General features: G+C 30.6%; 1 long non-coding RNA gene across 1 annotated transcript; it reads left to right on the forward strand.

The window, feature by feature from the left end:
• Window positions 1–4,568: 4,568 nt before the first annotated feature.
• On the forward strand, window positions 4,569–5,954 carry LOC135951658 (uncharacterized). Its single transcript, XR_010575988.1, has 2 exons — window positions 4,569–4,785; window positions 4,955–5,954. It is a non-coding gene; the product is annotated as an uncharacterized LOC135951658 (long non-coding RNA).
• The last annotated feature ends 14,948 nt before the right edge of the window (window positions 5,955–20,902 follow it).

Genomic DNA, 20,902 nt, shown 5'->3' on the forward strand with positions numbered 1-20,902 from the left:
ATTTGGGTACTCAGTACATACTCAATACTGTCTACTCCCGATTCTTAATACCAAAAATTAACTACTCGATATTTTCAGAGTTGTATTTTTCAGTACAATAACGGAAAAACTTGAATATTTTTCGGTGAAAAAGTTTGTGAAATAAGAATTTTTAAATGGTAAATTCAGCTTCAACAATTATTGAGCCGTATCGAGTACCCATAAAAATGTATTGAGTATTTAAAACATTGGTCTCCAGCAGTACGCCCGCGGGCACCGTCTATGTGTGAGTTTCTTAATTATGTGAAACCGAAATTAAAAAACGAACATAAGTTATTTTGCAGGTGTTGCCAGTAAAGTATATTTTTATAAGAAATTTGGTTCAGTGTACACACATCGTAACACTAGAATACGAAGCAAATCTATTGTTGTGAGAGTTTGGTTAACAATGATTTATAACTACCGACATTTTATGAATCTACTCGGAAAATTATATTTTCAGCTTTTGCTAAAAATGAATGTAGTTGTAATGGAATCGTAAATTGTATATTAATTTATTTCTAAAACTATATAAATGTCAAAAATCGGTTGAAGGCACAAAACCCTTTACGTTGTTCACGGGATAGGGTCGAAATAATTGTAAACCACTCAAGTCAAATATTTTAACCAAACTCAACAAATGATTTTGAACTTTAAAACGAAAATTTCTTTCGGAATGAAACCACTTTCAGTTTTCGAAGTAGAATTGATTTTTCTTTGTATTTATTTGTTTTTCTAAATCGATCGGAATAAAAACTACGGAATTGAAACCATTCCGAACAAAATGTGTGACAGGCCTGTATATTATTAATTGTGATCTTTTAACTAGGAGTTTTCCCGACAAATTTGAAAACTTCTCAGATAATAATGATACCAAAGCCTGGCCAAGATCTGACCCATTAGCTTACATTCTTATCCGTCGAAGTTATTATTCCAACAAAAAATCGTACCTATTTGAAATGGGAAAAATTCATCAATTGTTTAACTGGAGAGATAAGAAAATTTTTTGAATAAAAAAAATATTGTTCGGCAATATTTTTAATTCCCCAAGCATTCGAAAAAGTATGACATAATGTCCTGGTATATAAATCAGACCCTTTATTTACAGTTAAGTGCAACGATTACGTGTCAAGAGAATATAAGATTAGAGCGTTCCACAAGCAAGTGTTCTTGGACCTACCCTCTATTTAATATACACCTGCGACTTGCCTACGTGCGATATATTAACTATTTCTACATTTGCTGATGATACCGACATCCTTAGCTCGCATGAAAACCCACACATGGCATCTAAACAACTACCTGATATGTGTGGAGAAATTATTGAAAACCAAGTGATATAGAAACCAAGAGACTTAGCATGTTAAAACCCTCTAGCCTTCACTTGAAATGACCTGTCGTATTCAGATAACCAACAAGGTCACATAATCTGGTTAATGATACCTCAGATGGATTTATTCAGAAATCCATGCATTTTCTTAACACTGTACGCATACTTATCTTTGCAACTGTATATATGTTGTATATAAACGTTTATTCTGCCGACAATCGCGAAATTGTATTGGAGTCATCACTTTGTTAAGGCTGTTATATACTCGCTCTCTCCGTTTAGTCACTCTCTCTCAAACCTATTTGCCATAAATCCCAAAATGCATACACGTACTACGTATAAATATCTGTCTGTCTGTCTGTATATCTAATACTTGAACGATGATGACACACGAATGCATAATAAAGTATTGGAGCAATATATAAAATCAGTCATTCTACTACCTACTAGACAGTGAAAACTACTAACTTCAAACTCCTGCTTTCAACTTTTTGTCAATCACAAGTTTTTCCTATTGTTCATGTGGTTGTTGTTATTGTTGCCAAAACCATATGCAAGAAGCTTTATCTCTTTACTGCGCCATTTCTATATATCATTGCCGACAGTTGAATTATGTACATATGTACATCTCTACATACATGCACACATTCATAGTTGGAGAGACAGAGAGAGAGGGTTAAAACACAAAATAAAATTTGGAGAGTTACCATATATAATTATAAAACAGATTCTTTGCAAGGAAATTTCAATTCAAATACACTTTTAAGCGAAGATTTTATGAAAACATAAGAAGTTCTAAACTTGGACTATGGAAAATTTCTGATTAGGTTTAATTTAGGGAAGATTTAAAACGTGGTTTTAGAGAAAATGTTTATCTTAAATTTTCTGTGGAGACTCCCTACATAAGATTTATTCCCTTCTGGTTGATAACGATTACGCTTAGACCTCTCACTCTTCGCCTGGAATCGAAATCCTTACGCCTACCGATATATCAGCTTTCGCATCATGGTTCACTTCGTTTGAGGCATTCTTAAATTAATAGTTTAGAATGTTGTAACTGTTCTGATTAGGTTGTTTTTTGGCAGATTGAAAATGTGTTTTTAGAGACGATTTTTATCTTTAATTTTTAGTGGACACCCTACATAAGATTTATTCGCTTCTGTTTGAGAACGATTACGCTTAGACCTCTCACTCTTCGCCGCTTTGGATAATTTGGAATCGAAATCTGTACGCAAAAGGATATATGAGGTTTACGGTGCCCCGACAGAATAGACGATAGTCTATTTGCGGGTTGCGGGTTCTATTTCCGACAGAGACTGGGTGTATCTGCAGACAAGCAATAAGCTTCGCAGTTTGAGTTTGTTAAACAAAATAATTGTTTTCAGTCTCACTCCGTTTCTTGGATTTACAGTTCAAAATGTTCTAACTGTTCCACTGTTGTCGAAAGCTCCTTTCCGAGGAAAATCTTGTTGCTGATATTGCGGTCACTGAGTTGACAATGGTTAGCCGAGTGAGGCTCTGACAGTTCCGGACCAACGCTTCAATTGTAGTAGGAACGTGTTCATAATGTAGTTGACCACTGTTGGCGAAAGTTTCTCTGCAGTAAAAACTTTTTGGTTATTGAATTGCCAATCGTTAGCCGTGTTCGATTTTGGTCGTTCCGGAGAGAAGACCCAATTGTCATGGAACGTATTGACCTTAATGTATCTGTATTTCAAAATGACTCTTAAAAACTTCTTGTTGTGGAACGTACTGACCTTAATGTATCTGTATTTCAAAATGACACTTAAAAACTTCTTGTTACAGTTTTCTTTATATGGATCGATTTATATAAAGAAAACTGCTAACGATTGGCAATTCTGGATCTATACATGGATTGGATAAAATAGATTACAAATGCTTTGTATTCTGGCATCAAATTTATGAAGTTGATGACTAAACTCCTCATGTTCTTAACACCGCTACCATCATCAAACCTTATAAATTTCGAAGAGGGATCCATTTCAAATCAATTTGTTAACTGGAACCTAGTATCCTCCCGTTGTCACAGTTATCTAACAAATCCTCCAGACTGATGGGTAAGAAGGTCGTCTTCAGATAAAAGAGACATCGATGTAGAGTAGTCTGCTCATATTCTGGCATCAGATTAATGTTTTCGATGACTTTACCTCTTCATGTTCTCAGCACAGCTACGATACAATGAAGGAAGCTACGGATTAAGAAAGAGGGATCCATATTCCATTTCAAATCAAACTCCATATTCCATTTCAAATCAAAGCCTCCTGACTCCTGTGTAGCTCTTGATGACTTTACCTCTTCATGTTCTTAGAACAGCTACCGATCTCCATACCTTACAAATTTGGGAAAATGAACAACGGAGGAAGCTACGGATTGGGGAAGACAGACCAAACAGAAACTCTTCACGACCAAAGAGAATCGTCGGACGTGCTCGTCTCTAACCTTTTATATCCTTGCAACTACAAAATTTCCAGCGATTTAAATTTGAACCCACAAAGTTACATTCCCAATTAGTCATGGTTTTTTAGAGGAAAAAGAATGTGTTTTATAGCGACTTTCCACGTCTTAGTTTGGTGAATACATTGTTCCCATCACGAAAATGATAGCGAAGCAACACTGAATTGCAACAAAATTTAATCATCTAGTAGTAACGGGGGGAACTTGCCAACTGAGTTTAGGGAAAATGTTTGAAAAACTTGGAAACATGAATGTCTGCATTTTCGGCAAAAACACACAAATAAAAAGAAAATGAGAGAGAATTGGTTAAAGCAGCCAGCCAGACATTCGTATGTTTGCATGAATGTTTATATGTATGTAGAGTAACATAAATATATTTGCAAGCGTTTGTATGTTGAGTGCATGTCTGTTAATTCGAACGGAATGGAAAGAGGGTTGAAAGGACAAGCGATTGAAAAAATCATACGGTAAGCTTTTGTCGTAGTTGTAGGTCTGGGTTTTTTTTTTTTTTTACTGGTGTGGTGCATAAATTTAGTCACTGTTCAACTACACCAGTCAAGAAATGAAGAATTTGTTTGTTTCAACGAAATATGTGTAGCCTCAATAATGGTCGAATAATACAACATTCTTTCCTTTGGATGGTAATTTATGCGATTAACGAATTTTTCAAAAATACAAATTATACATAATTCGGAAATCGGTTAATGAATATGGTGGTAACAAGGAGCATGTGAACAACATATAACCTTCTGAACTAAGTAGATAGACGGATGGATGGATGGTTGGTTAGATGGTTGGATGGATGGATGGATACCTTGCACTTTACTACATCTACTATATAGACATTCATAGATACTCAAGAGTATGCAATGTGTTGTAGTACGTACGTACATATGAAAGATTGTTCCTAACAAAGAAATAATAAACTCACACATTCGGTTATAGTCTCGTCGCGACTACGGGTGAGTACAGCAAACAACCACAACAACAACAACAGCAGCAGCAACAAGAACACCACCAACAACAACACCAACCAAAATCCCACCAACAAATGTTTGTATGATTTGGCTGTTTTTGTTTTTTTGGTGTATGCGAGAAGTAGTACATGTTCGCCTTTGTATTTCACTATAGGCAATGTCTGGTCTGGTCTCCATCTTCTCGTACAGACACAGCAACAGCAACAACAACACCAACAATGAGCCAACAAACACAGAAGCAACAACAACATCTCAAACAAACAGCAGCAGCAGTGCAGAACAAAAACAACAGCAACAACAGCACCGCCACCAGAACATAGAGACACACATGGAATAAACCGAATTGAACGAACAAATTTTTATATACGAATCAAACCAGCAAGAAAGCAGTCAGTCGACCAGCCAGAAGCTAACGAGCCACCAGGCAGGCAGCCAGCAAGGCAGTCAGCAATCAGCAGCAAAAGCAAAATGTGTTTTGCAAACTTTTGGCTTTTGATTGAACGACGACATTGAATACCACTCATTTGATCGCCAACAGCCGGTCCGAACGGTTTGCTCAAGAAAAACTCTTTCCGTGCTTTACACAAATAAATTCAAAAGAAAAAATAAATCTAATATTTGCTTATTAATCTTCAAATTTGTTTGTATGAAGAAGTGTGTTTTTGCTGTTTGTGATTAAATATTTGTGTGGCTTGTTTAAACAAATAAAATAAAAAATTAACAAGAAAACCCAAAAGATTATTGAGAACAAAAATTTATAACTTATAAGTGAAATTGCTAAAACGAAAGAAAGAATAAAAAAGAACATTTGTTAATAAACTAAAAACGGACAAAAGAAAGAACTGAAATGAAAAAAAGAGAAACAAAAGAAAGAAAAAAGAAACACATGTATGAATAACTACTACAACTGACTGTTCGTTCGTTCGTCATCATTGTATTGGAGCAGCTTGAGAGTGTAATTGTGTGTCTGTTTGTGTGTGTGTGTTGGAACTTTTTTTTAAAGTTGTATTGTATGTGGACGGATGATGGAGGTGACGCATGGTGAGGCAAACATTTGCTAAAAAATAAAAAAAAAATTGTAATACAAAAACGTACGTTTTGAGTTGTTGTTAGTTTAGTTAACCAAAACGCAATAATAAATTGTGAAATTCAAACCCGGCATTTATTTTTTAACCGAATCAAAAGCGAAAACGTAAAAGAATTGACAAAAAAAAACCCAAAGAAACTAATAAAAATAATTAATATGTAAATTAATTGCAAATGTATAAGAATGAGAATACATTTAAAGTCTTTATGTAAATATTTGACATGATGATGACATTGCTATTCTATTCTTGCCTCCTTCTCCAGACAATTGCCATGGAATTTTCCCGATAATCGAAAATATTGAGAAAATTATTTTAAAAAAACAAGTTATTTTTAGCTTATTTTTATGCTCTCATCATTTTATGGATGATATTAATGCTAAACTTTAACAAAAGTTCTCTAAAACGTTTCCATTCTATCTATTATATTCAATACAATTTTATTTTTGCAAAATTTTAAAAACTGAAAATAATTTATTTAAAATGACGCAAATATGCGTTATGTTTGTACATATTTCGGGGAAATGAAAATCATGCGTTAAACTCATGGCAAAATTAAACATTTTTATATACAAAGTATGTACAAAAATACATGTGTAGAAAACAAAAATTTTGGCATACAAAATGCATTTTATTTTTTCTTTTTTTTTTTTGGGAGAAGGAGGTAGTAGACAAGACGAAGATCCAAAGTAGTATATAAAACTTGAAAGTCTTGTTGAATAATTGTGAGTTTAGATCATACTCGCAGAAACACACGTCATCTTCAAATCACGTATACCACCACACAGGCAGGGTTGGCAAATGATATTTGCAAAATTGTACCAACTTTTTTTTAAAAAAATTGTACCTTTTTTATATAAATATTGAAAAAATAACCAGATCAAATAGGGAAAATGTATTTGTATTTAAAACGTGATTAACATATTCGGTTTCAAATAGAAACATTTTAAAGACATCGTCGTTATTACGAGTATTTGTACTCTTTGAAATCAATTTGAGACCTTTCATATTGAACACTATCACCAAATTCTTAATATTTTTGCGTTTAATAATTTTAGTGATTTTGACCTATAATTCCTATGAGTCATTGGTGCAACATTACAATTTGCAATCTCCAATTGTACAATTTTATTAACTTTGCCATCCCTGCTGAACGTACCAGCACCATAGACACATTTGAAGTTTATATTGGACTCAGTATCAAGGAAAAACTCAAGAAAAGAAACCACACAAAAATGCCGGCTACACATACTCTTACAAACAGATAGAGGAGCCGCAGAAACACACACGCAAAAACTGCATGTTGACAAAGAGAGTGAGAGAGAGTTGGGGAGTGGGGAAAACATATTGCTGCTGAAGTCATTAGGGATGCCATGTAATAAACAATTGTGTTTTTTTTTTGTTGTTGTTTCTGTTACAACAAAGCAATGTGCAGTTTTCTGCAAAAATTAAGGTTTTTTTTGGGTCTATTACATTCTTTTGTGTTGCGCTTCTATGCTCGTATTCTCCAATTTGTGGGGTGTGCAAATTCCCCCACTATGATAGCAGTCGGTAAAACATATGTATTCACTCGTGGTCGTCATCGTGTTTTCTCACGAAACTGAAAACCGAACAGAGGAAAGAATAAAATGAAACAAAACGACCGGCATTTTCGTATTTTTTTTTACTTTTATCATCATATTGAAACGAAAAAAAAGTTCATGCGGTTGTGCTTGAATTCTCGCGAATACCGCAGCACCAGTCAAGAGACAGCTAATCATATGGCTGAATGTCTGGGTTGGTTGACAATGTGAGCGTGTTTAAATTTTTATTTTTTTTTTAAATTTTTTTTTTGTTTGTTACTTTATGTGTATTTGTTTAAGATCAGTAAACGCTTAAGGTTTTTGCCGGTAAGTTTGTTGTTCATACACTCTCTCATACCCATACGTATACATCACTTGCAAAGAATTAAAAAAAAAATAAGAAAATTGTGCAAAAAAAATTAATAATAAAATCAAAGAAATTAAACGAAGAAACGAAACTATTAAACTACTTTGAATATTTTACAAGTATAAGAAGAAACATAAAAAAAAAAATAAAATACTCATTTAAAACTATACCAGTTAAGTGAGGTTATATTTGTCCCGAGTGCCCCACCCAGTCAAGCTACGAAGAATCATCGCATTGCTTTTCTACATGTACATACAAACATACCTACATCCAAACATTCAACCATCCATCCATTCATACATATAGTCATATTTAAATACTTTTTTATTCATATACCAAAAAAATAAAAAAAAAGTTAAAAATTTTAAGAAAAAGGAATATAAAAAAGCAACCAGCACTTTAAATTTTTACATTCATTATTTGTTTAACTCTCTGACTTTAAAAAAAAATCTCATGGTTAAAGATCATTCTGTTTCTGTTCATATTTAAATACTTTTTTTAAACAAAAAAGTTCTGCACAAAGTTTAAATTTAAAAAAAAAATATAAAAAGATACCAGCACTTAAAAATCGTACATTCATTATTTGTTTAAGTTCGTTTTTTTTGATCTCTCTGACTTTCAAAAAAAATAAGAATAATAATAAAATCACATCGTTAAAGATCGTTAGTTTTATGTTCGTATTTAAATACTTTTTATATACCAAGAAGAAAAGAACTTCACATGAGATTTCATTAAATAATTTTGTTAAAAATTAAAAAAGAAACATAAAAAAGATACCAGCTCTTTAAAATTTTACAATCATTAGCTTTTTTTGTTGGCAAAATTAATAGAAAAAACTCTCGCTCTCTCTGACTTCACATGAGAAATCATCTAAAATAATTTGTTAAACATTGAAAAATAGAAATATAATAAAGCTAACAGCTCTTTAAAATTTTACATTCATTAATTTTTTGCAAAAATTATTAGAACAAAAACTCTCAATATCTTAAAACTGATCTTTCTCTTTCTGATTAAAAAAAATCAGTTCTTTAAAAGTTTTCTTATGAATTGATTTCATATTTACAGAAAAAATGGAAAAATAATTCCATAAAATTATCAAATAAATATTTGAGTTGAGCCAATTTCTAAGCTGATCATAACAAGTGGTTGGTGGTTGTTTGTTAAACGATCAGCTAACATTTATTTTGTTACTTTCTAAACCAAATATCTATGTATTCACTTTGTTAGTCTAAATGTAGAGTGTTCAAAAAAACCGACTTTTTAAGAGATCCGGATTTCGGCTTATTCGAAATATTACCGTTTTCGAGCAGGAAAAACCGGGTTTCATTATATCCACAATTTTTTAGAATTAGAATGCAAACAATTTAAAGGGGAGGACAAATAAAAAAATACATTAAAAAAACATATAAATAAGGAGCCGCAGAACAAAAGGTACTTTTTTGAATTTTTTTACAAATTGATTTTTTGGTATTTTTATAATATTTGGGTTGAAAACTTATAGAAAAAATCAATTTCCCATCATTTTTAAATTTTCAAAAAAGTACCTTTTGTTCTGCATCTCCTCAAATCAGAATTAAACTATTCGGTCATCGAGCATTAGATCTTACGCTAGATAAGGAGAATGTGTCAAACAAAATTTCCATAAAATATTATGAAAATGCAGACTTTTTTGGAGGCGACGAAGCTACAAAGTATTCGTAATAAATTGGCAAATACTTCATAAGTCTTGAAACTTAAAAGGTTTTATTTTCGATTATTTAAATTTTACAACATATTTTAATCAGCGTAATAGTTTTTATACACGAAAACAGACAAAAAGTTAAAATAATTTGTTATTTTTTGAACAAAATTAAAAAAAAAAAATATTTAAAAATATTAAATATTCGAGTATTCGGTTTTTCAAACATAACAAAACACCCGATTAACCGGTTTCCGGTTTCGGTGACTAACTTTTAGTTTTATACCAAAGCAACTAGTGAGTAAATGAACGAACGAACGAACGAACATAATACGTTCATTCGCTAGCAAAGACATTTCAAAGATATCTATCTATCTAACAAACAGGCTGTGCAAAAAACAAAAAAAAAAACACAAATGTTTGCCATTTTTTCTATGTAGTGGGGCACGTGTATCGTATATTTTTATATGTGTTTGTGAGTAAATGCGAATCTTTATCTGTAAAAAAAGAAGAAAAATAAAAAAACAAAAAAAAATATTTGAGGCCGTCTGCGCTCATTAAAAAAAAAATATATAATAAAGAAAAAAACATGACTGCCAGCACATTCTGCTGCTTGGTAACAGCAGCTAAAAACACACACCTCGCTTTTTAAAGCCAAACAAAAAACAAAAAAATCTTACAGCATTCGCACGACAAGAGTGCAGCAGCAGTAAGGAGGAATATAGCAACCAATACATTTAACGAACATATGGTTTTGGGAGCACCAAAGAGAAAACAGACACAGATAGACACGATCAAATATGATCACTACTGTGATGCCTTTTTTTGTTTTGTTTTTTTTTGTAGGCAGCCAGCCTTACACCAGCTACGAATATATCTTGAAGCAATTCAAATTTAGAAAAAACCAGGGTCATTTCTGGGTCTTGCATACCAACCAAATACACTACACTGCAACACACCACAGACACACAAAAATACATATTAACAACAAAAAAAAAAAAAACATTTACATTTGTATCTAAAAGTTGTGGTATATACAGGTACATAAATATGTTGTATGGTTAAACTCGCTCGCAAAAAAGGTGTTGCTTAGCCTTTTTTCAAGTTTGCAAGTTTGCAAATTTTTAAGTTTGCAAAATGACGTCATATCCTATTTTGTTTGCCATGAATTCGTTAAATTACTCACTCACTCACTTACTCAACCAATGTACAACAAAATAACTTTATGTGTAATTTAAAGTTTAGATTTTGTCAGTGTATTCGCACAATTTTATATATGTACAGATGTTTTAGCTTGCATGTATTGTCAACCATATGTATGAAACATCCAGTAGATATACATACACACTTTAAACTTCATGTGAAGAACGAAGGAAAGGAAGATAAAAAGAAATCGAAAAAAAAGAGAAGCAAACTTTTTCTCCCATAAAACAAAACCCTCAAGATCACATGAAAATTAAAAAATAAAAAAACACACAAGAGAAGGAGCTTTAAAATACAAAGTATCTGCAATGCAAGTCAGCACCGGTTGGCAACCCTAAATTAACCTGAAGCCTTTCATTTATTTACTCAATCGCACTTAAACTACCACCAACACCACCACTAACTATTACTACTACTTCGTCACATAGATACTAACTATTCTCGTTTGGATGTTTAAGAGAGTGGTGAGTAAGCAGGCAGGCATGCAGGCAGCAAGCAATCAAACGGCTTAGCTAGAAACAAATTTAGTCATTCGGTTTTGGCAAAAACCACAGACGACTGACATGGATGGCTCTGCACTTTTTTTGTGCACAAATAAATTACAGATCATTAACCTTAAAATACATTTTTTTTACAACATGCTACGGACACAAGGTCATACGATACAAGGCAGTTGAAAGAGTGCATAATAATGCTCTCCCTCTCTCATAATAATTATTTTGCTTTCGGTTAAACAACGACGAACAAACATAAATTTCGGTTAAACAACAAAAACTGCATTCATGACGATTGTCATGAACAATGTAATAAAAGAATTGTGAAAAATCCTCACATTGCAATACATACATCCATAGATACCAAATATGTATCTTACAAATACACATGTATCTAGGCATGATTTAATCCACCAACAATCACATCAAACAACCATTATTAAACATTATTGTAATATTGTTTCAAATTTATTAAATATATTATATTTTTAAATGTATTTATTTATTTATATGTATGTATTTTAACATTATATATATGTCTAGCACTCTGCGCGCTAATCAGAGACCGGGACTGAATATTTAATAAACTGCAGTCAGGTACCTGAAGTAGCGCGCGAAGTTTTAGGCACTGACATCATAGTAATCATCATCAACAACATCATTAATCATCTGTTTTCATCATCATCATAACAAATAACATCAATTAAAACTTCTAACTTCTAATACAAATAAATAGTAAATAATCATCAGTAATAAAGATCAGTGAAAAATCAGTGCTACAAAAAAAAAACTACATCAAATAACTACAAAAAAATAAATACATATGTATAAAAAATAAAGTTAAAAAAAGATGTCCCATGTCTATTGTACTTCATCAGGTGCTCTGGTGCCTTGAAAACCCGGCACATGTTGAAGTACATTCAATATGAGACGAGTGTCAACATTTAACATTTTTTTTAATATCAATATTTTATAATAATTTTTCTATTTTTTTTATTTTAATAACAAATTTTAACAGCATTTCAGGAATTTGCCAATGGACTTGTATTTAATAAATTTAAACAGTGTTAATTTAAATATAAACTTTATAAATAAAAAAAAATATATAGATTAAAAATAAGAAATATTTGAATTTTATTTGGAAAGATGGATGGTATGGATTATTTTTTATGCTTGCATAGATGCATAAATATATGGGTCATTTTGGCCAAACAGGAGTTTTTGTCACCCATGTAACTTATTACCAGGGAAACCGGAAATATGCTCTAAAAAAAGCGTTTTAGGCGCTTTAAATATGCAGTAAAAACTTTAAAATATCCTCTTAAAATTTAAAAAATATGCTCTTAAAAAAACAAACTTTTACATAATTTTTAACCAAAAAAAATTTACTTAAATTTTCAAATAAAAATCGTTGTCTATTGGATCTGAAAACATTTTTAAATATAGAAAATATTCTTTCGACATCAACTGATGTTACGGAGCAAATTTAAAAGACAATATTTCTTTAACACTTAGAACGGTTAAGTTTGAATTAGAACTAAAATTTGATATTTAGATGGAGCTATTATTAAAATAGTGCTTATTTTATATTAAAACAAGTAAGAGAGCTATATTCGGCTGTGCCGAATCTTATATACCCTTCACCTAATTATACTTCAAAATAAAAAAATTTAAATATTTTTAGGTGAACAAAAATTTTTTTTCAGTTTTTTCATTTTTTGGATAAAAAATTTTTTCAAATTGTTATTTTAAATTTTAAAAAAAATTTATGTTTTTTAAATTTTTTTTTGGTGAAAAGCCATCTTTTTTCAATTTTGAATTTTAAACAAAGGAAGTAAAAACCTGTAACACAACAGCGAAAAATAAGTAAGACAAAATTTGTTTTTGATAAACTCAAAATATGACATAAATATGCTGTTAAAACAAATATATGCAAAAATATGTATTTAAGGGTAAAATATGCAAAAATATGCACTAACAAATCGATGCTAAAATTCTTAAATAGTTCTGAAACGTGTAAATATCTTATCCATGTGCTCATTAGACTCACCAGAAAAAACATGCATTTGCATATTTTGGTTTCCCTGCTTATTACCTATTGTTCTTAAAAAATATGTCCCAAAGTTTAGTTTAGAAAGCAATTTCATCAAACTTTCGAAAAAAAAAATTTTAAATTTCTTTCCGAAACCAAAGCCTTTTTTGACTATTTTTTTCAAAACGGGCACTTTTTATTACAAGTTTGTCATTCCGTTAGTAATTTCCACAATATAATTTTGCGACCCTATCCTTATAGATATCGGGGTCGATTAAGCCATGTCCGTCTGTCTGTCTGTTGAAATCAAGTTTCCGAAGCCCCCAAATAACTTACATACACGATTCATACATGAATATCTCCGGCTCGGTTGCTATTTAAAATCGAGAAAATCGGTCCACAAATGGCTGAGATGTAAGGAAAAAACCAGGACAACCTCGATGGATTACCTATTTTTGACCTATATATGGATTACTAAGTCATTAATATAGACAATATGGAAATCTAATGATAGATATTTCAAAGACTTTTGCAACGACGTATATTAGACAATAGTAAGTTGGACCTACAAAATCGGAAAAAAATGTTTAACACAAATTTTTTTTTTCATCAAAAGTTTTTTTTCGCTAAATTTAAAAAAAAAATTAAAAAACAAAAAAAAAATTTAAATTTCAAAAAGCTATTGGAAAAATTTTATATATGTATGGGCAATTCCATTATGTCGCACGGGACATTCGTTTTAAGTGAAAAATAAGTCAAAATAGAAAATAGAATTTTTAGTTTGACCAAAGGCTTAATTTATAGCTCCTAATTAGCCCTATAATTGGTGCTAAGTTTGATTTTGGGCAAGTTTTAATTTTTAAGATAATTGCAAAAACTCGAAGATTCGCACGAGACAAATACAGAAGTCAATTTGGCGGCCAACCATTCGAACGCCAATTTTCAGCGAAACCAGAGGCAATATTTCAATGTGACTAATTATAGAATATTGTGCATTGATGTCTGTTAAAAATGGTTTTGATTTTACGCAAAAATTTTTTATATTTTTTTTTTTTTAATTTATTTTAATCACAGTCACACGGGACATTTTTTTCCATCATGATATTAATGTACATAGTTTCTGTTGATTTTTTACGAAATAATGCGTAAACAAGCTTAGTATAAATGTTTTTAAATTAATAGTATTCAATGTATTTATTTCAATATAATATCAACAAACTAAAATCGTAAGAAAAATATTTAGTACGAATAAGCCCATGTCTATACTTGACAAATATTTGTCATAACAATAAATGAGGTTTGTTTTCAAAACAAAGTTGTCTGAGCAAAAACACTAACAATTTTGTCCTAACGAAACAATAACACTAAAAAATTATAATTTTTTATCTTGACAACCATTTTGACGTTTATCATTCAAAAAAATTATCAAGTATAGACATAGGGAAAAGTATTGTATATCAGTAAATACAACAAAAAAAAAATAAATTTAAATGAAAGTAGTTTCAGGAATATCAAACGGATATTTTTTCCAGAATACGCAGTTCTATCCGCTTTTCCTTCTTGCCCATTGCAACAAAAGTAGTCCAACTGGGCTATACCTGGAATGCCTTTCACTTCTCTCCATTTTTTGTCTTAATTATATAACAAAGAATGCTTTTCAATCTGGTAGACGGCAGAAGATATAATTTTACCATATTTATGTGATGTTGTGCATATTTACATGATTTATTTCATTTATGTAAGAAAAAATAATTTTTAAATTTCACACTTACGATGTCGCACGGGACCAAATTTATATGAGTATCAAAATCATAAATGTTCTTATTATACCCTTCACCTTCGTGAGAAGGGTATATATAAGTTTGTCATTCCGTTTGTAATTTCTACATTTTTCATTTCCGACCCTATAAAGTATATATATTCTGGATCCTTATAGATAGCGGAGTCGATTAAGCCATGTCCGTCTGTCTGTCTGTCTGTCTGTCTGTCTGTCTGTCTGTCTGTCTGTCTGTCTGTCTGTCTGTCTGTCTGTCTGTCTGTCTGTCTGTCTGTCTGTCTGTCTGTCTGTCTGTCTGTCTGTCCGTCTGTCTGTCTGTTGAAATCAGTTTTCTGAAGACCCCAGATATCTTCGGGATCCAAATCTTCAATAATTCTGTCGGACATGCTTTCGAGAATTTTGCTATTTAAAATCACCAAAATCGGTCCACAAATGGCTGAGATATGAGGACAAACCCAAGACAACCTCGATTTTTGACCTATTTTTTTACCTATATCTGGATTACTAAGACATTAATATAGACAATATGGATATCTAATGATAGATATTTCAAAGACATTTGCAACGACGTATATAAGACCATAGTAAGTTGGACCTACAATGGGTCAAAATCGGGAAAAAAAATTTTGAACCCGAATTTTTTTTTTTTAAAAAAAAATTTAAAAAACAAAAAAAAATTTTTTAAAATTTAAAAAAAAAAATTTTTTTTTAAATTTAAAAAAAAAAATTTTTTTTTAAATTTAAAAAAAAAATTTTTTTAAAATTTAAAAAAAAAAAAATTTAAAATAAGAATCGAAAAATTTTTTTTTCCAAAAAATTCAAAAAACAACTGGAAAAAAAATTAAATTTTGTTTACCTAAAAATATTTAAAATTTTGAAGTATAATTTGGTGAAGGGTATATAAGATTCGGCACAGCCGAATATAGCACTCTTACTTGTTTTTCAGTAAAGTTTATTTTAATTGTATTAAAAATCTCTGTTGGACTCAATATTTGATAAAATTTCTGCAAGTACTTTCGACGCACTGATACCAAATGTTGTTTTTCAAAAAATATTTTTTAACCCGAATTTTTTTTCGCTAAATATTAAACAAATGAAAAAACAAAAAAAAATTTAAAATTTGAAAAAACAATTGGAAAAATTTTATTTTCCAAAAAATTAAAAAAGCAACTTTGGAAAAAATTTTGTTTACCAAAAAATATTTAAAATTTTTATTTTGAAGTATAATTTGGTGAAGGGTATATATGATTCGGCACAGCCGAATATAGCTCTCTTACTTGTTTCTCAAAAGAAAGCTTATATATTTTCCTAGAAGACATATTTGGTGGCTCATTGGGATGCGAGTTGGATATCTATCAAAATAAATATTTTGTAACTCAAAACATGCAATTTTTGTCTTTTTTTGCAAAATCAAAAACTTCGTTGACATTTTTTCAAAATGGACCCATTTTTTTATTTTATTTTTTGCTCAAATAAAACTTATTTTGCTTGAAGACCTTTGTGGTCGCTTAGTCGGATACGAGTGGGATGTCTATCAAAATAAATATTTTGTAACTCAAGACATACAATTTTTGAAAAAAGAGTCAAAAAAGTTATTGATTTCGGAAAAAAATTTTCAAATTTTTTTTACTTTTTTTTTTTTAAAATATTGCAGAAATAGCTATCAAAACTATTTGGGACACATTTTGCTAAGAACAATAGTTAATAACCTACATGGATGAGAAAAAGCACCTGATTGGATAAAATGTCAAATTTTGACCCTCTCTAACTCAAGAGATTTCTCGTCAGATGTTGTTGAAAAATTGTGTCTGAATTACTATACAATAGATCTAACCTGGTTCACTTGACATGAAATTCTCCATATAAGTAATTTTAATAAAGGACACTTCAGGCGATACTATTGTACTTTACGTATCACTTGACGAAGAAAACAATAAATTTAACATTATTTAAAAAAATGTATATTATACGAATAATTTGATTTTAAACAAACAATTTGAAATATCTTATTCGAATTATTTGTTTTATTCGAACAAAAGAAAAATAGAATAATTAAGATCACCTCATACATAATTGTTTAGCATTGACCACGTCATCGTATGAGTGATATGCAATTATTACAACAAGTATACTCAAGTGTATGGAGGCGGAATGCACAAACGAATATATAGCACACTGAATACAATAACGACGTAACTCAAAATTTTCCATAAATTAACTATCTCTAACTATGTACTCCAAAAATTTCTTTCTCATCACTATCTTTTTTGACTGGAAAAATACCGTTCGTCATGTCTGTTTATTGCATTGCTTCAGCATGATTAACAGTTTTTTGTATCTCCTGAAAATTTGAGAATTTTGAGTTGTAACGTTATTGTATTTAGTGTGCAATATGATATTATTGCATAGTTGCTGTGTAAAATAGAATTTTCATCAAAAAATTTTTGACAAAAATATGGATGATCAAAATTTCAGTTTTTTTTTTTATTGAAAGCTGTTGCATTCACATAGGGAACATCAATATTTCACATGAAATATGTTGCCCTTTCCGATTTTTGTTCATAAACTTTGATCACGTGAAAAAATTCCCCATGTTGTGAAATTTTTAGATGGAATTTTGTAAACAACAAACATCTGTTACGAACAAAATCAACTATTGTGAATGAAAAATTCAGGGGAATTTCATGATAGCAAATTTTCCCTTCGAGGGAAATGGATATTTCATGGGAACATAAATTTCACATGTGTTTCACGATGGGGGTGATTATTTCACATGAAATATGTACCCTTTTCACATTTTTTGTTCATCAACATTGTTCACGAGAAAAAATCTCCATTTGTGAACTTCTTAGATGGAATTTTGTAAACAATAAACAGCTGTTACGATCAAAATCAACTATTGTGGATGAAAAGTTCATGTAAAACTAATAATAGAGGTAAAATTAATTGAAAATTAACATATTAAAATGGGAAATCACCTATAAATTATAATCAAACAATAATTTTTTTACATTTTAGTTTCATCAACAGAGAAAAAATACTTTGTATGTAGCTATTCAAACCGAAATTGTACCGATGTAAACCGAAATCATAACGATTCAAATGGAAGACATTACGACTCAAATCGCAATTTTTACGACGCAAACGAAACGACTCAAATCGGGGTCTTTGTGTATACTGTACTCTATAACAATATCTGACAAGTCTAATGTTGTAAACAAATGTAAATTAAAATGTTATATAATAATTTAGATTTTAAATTAATAAAAAATTTTTATTTATTTATTTCAATAAAGTAATTTCGAATATAAAGGTGAGTATTTTTAAGGCATCCATCATTTAGTCATTAATGAATATTATACTTGAAAGTTATCACCATAAACAAACATGTAGAACTTTAGGGTAGAAGCGGGACCATGCGCCACTTTTTTTTGATGCGCTCTCTTTTAAAAACGATAAAAGATATTCATAAATTCTTTCTTGTTTCAAATAGTCATGAATGTAGGCTTTAGTTTCAGTTATTTCAATATTGCCTATTTATACAATGACCAAAAACGTCGATACCGCCCCGGTGTTGGCGAATAGTATCAAATCAGTATTACAAGGGAATTTAATAATACCAAGGTTGGCTACCTTTCAAGGTTGGGTTGAGAACCGATAAGCTACCGTTACGCCTAAAATACATTTTCATTATATTTTACCATTAACGCTACAATACATTTATCATCTTAGTTTGTAATTCTGTAAACGTTATAGAAATAACAGAATATATCATTACCGCTATCGTTACCGAAATAATTCAAATTAGCGTTACCTTTTGATCGTTTCGAATCGTTAGCCAACCTTGCTATCTTTACCGCTAAATATGCATTAAGCTCAAACGCTACACCTGCCGCTAAAATACCACACACATTTTTTGTATGCATTCTACACCTTTCGATTCAATAGTTTTTAACAAAAAATCGTATATCAGAAACGCATTCTACGGAAAATTCTAAGAAATGTTCCCCAACTTTCCTCAAGAAACCATAGGTTTAAAATCAAATCCCATCTTGCGCATTTCGTCTTTTATCCAATGATATTTTAGTATATATTTTATTATTTTAATAGTTTATGGGATAAAAGACGAAATGCGCAAGATGGGATTTGATTTTAAACCTATGGTCTCTTGAGGAAACTTTCTTAGAATTTTCCGTAGATTTCGTTTCTGATATACGATTTTCGACCCAGCCTAATGTACATACTGGTAAAGGTATTTATAGACGGCAATACTGAGTATTAATATTTCTCAAAAACTCAAGTATCATCATCATCATCGTCTAAACAAAATTTGTATTAGATTTTCAAAAAATACGAATGATTTTTTTGATTTACGGTCGGTATTGAAAATTTGTTTAAAACAATTCAAAAACTTTTTATTTTCATATGTATCGGGTATGTATTTATAAAAAAATAGTGTTTATTTTAAATAGCTTCTTAGGAATACTATTGCATCTATGGTTTCATTTGCCATTCTGGAACGAATTTTTTTTCCGACATATGCTGCTGCCTTTGTCTTACCAATTGGCAAACCCGTTTGCAAATACTTATAAAAAAACTGCAAGTATTTTACACTTGTTCCTTCAGAAATAAAATTATTTCTTTTGCAAGTTGCAAATCTACATTATAATTTGGTTTCGTTATTGTTATTTGGGTTTTTACATTTATTAATAATATTTTTTAGTCTTTTAGCAATCGAAATATTTTCATTTTGTTCGAGCTCCTCATCTAAGATAAAATCAATTTCGTTTGAAGAGGATTTAAATTTAGTTTTGTTTGATAACTTAAAAGGTGTAGAATTGATTTTCTATAGCCCCACTCAAGGAAAAGCTTAACATCACTTTGAGATATTCGGGCATGTAGAATGTCAAAATGCATAAAAAAGGCACACAAAAATTACAATTTCCCCTATTTATTTATGAAAAACGGGATTTGGGAAATCCCGAAAACCCCGGAATTTAAATTTAAAAAACCCCGGGCTTCGGAGATTGAATTTGGAATTGACCAAATATGTTTAAACAATGATATTTTTGCTGCCACATGCCCCTAGCAAAAATACTAATATGAAGGAAACAGGATTGTAAACAAGTATCAATTAGTTGTTTCTTAATATCTGTAGCTTTTAAAAAATCAAATCATAAATAAATATTAAACGATATCGTGTTATTAAAAATAGCAGTCGCTTTTTGAAATCAAAAACGGCTCTGCCTTGGGTGCAATTATTACAATGGACCCAAGGCAGCGAAAGCCAAGAGACAAATTTGATAAAATATCAAGGGGTAACCGAACCCGCAATACCCAGATTAGCTCACTATATACACAGATGATTTTCAATTATATGAATTATGTCTGCATGCATTGGGGTTCTTCGTATCTATAAGGATCCATAATAAAGGAACAAATCTAGTTTATGAGCGCGAAGAAAAAAAATTGAAATTGGTAGGATTGGATAAATAAATTTTGTTACCGGTTCATATTTTCCGAGTTATGGGCTTCTCAAGTTGAAACTGACATTTTATTATAGGTAGTTTGATATTAGTAATCGGATTGAAACATTTTTTATATCATTTGATAGGTTTTTGAAGTTCCTTTAAAATGAGACATTAAGCATCCCAATTTATTATCGACGTTTTTTTAATTGTATTTTAAAATATAAATAAATAATATTGGCTATTAATGTAAACTAAGTTGTAGCCAAGATTCACAGCTTTAATTTAATATATTATATAATCGCATAACTTTTTAAATCTTGGTTTTATGGTTAAAAAAGTAGTCGCATAAAATAGTTTTCTTGGCTTTACTTTTAATAGTAAATTGAACAACGGCTTCGTAAAATAATTTTCATGATTGCCGGCACAAGCGGAA

The sequence above is a fragment of the Calliphora vicina genome, chromosome 2, assembly GCF_958450345.1.
Source record: "Calliphora vicina chromosome 2, idCalVici1.1, whole genome shotgun sequence".
Classification (NCBI taxonomy): Eukaryota; Metazoa; Arthropoda; class Insecta; order Diptera; family Calliphoridae; genus Calliphora; species Calliphora vicina.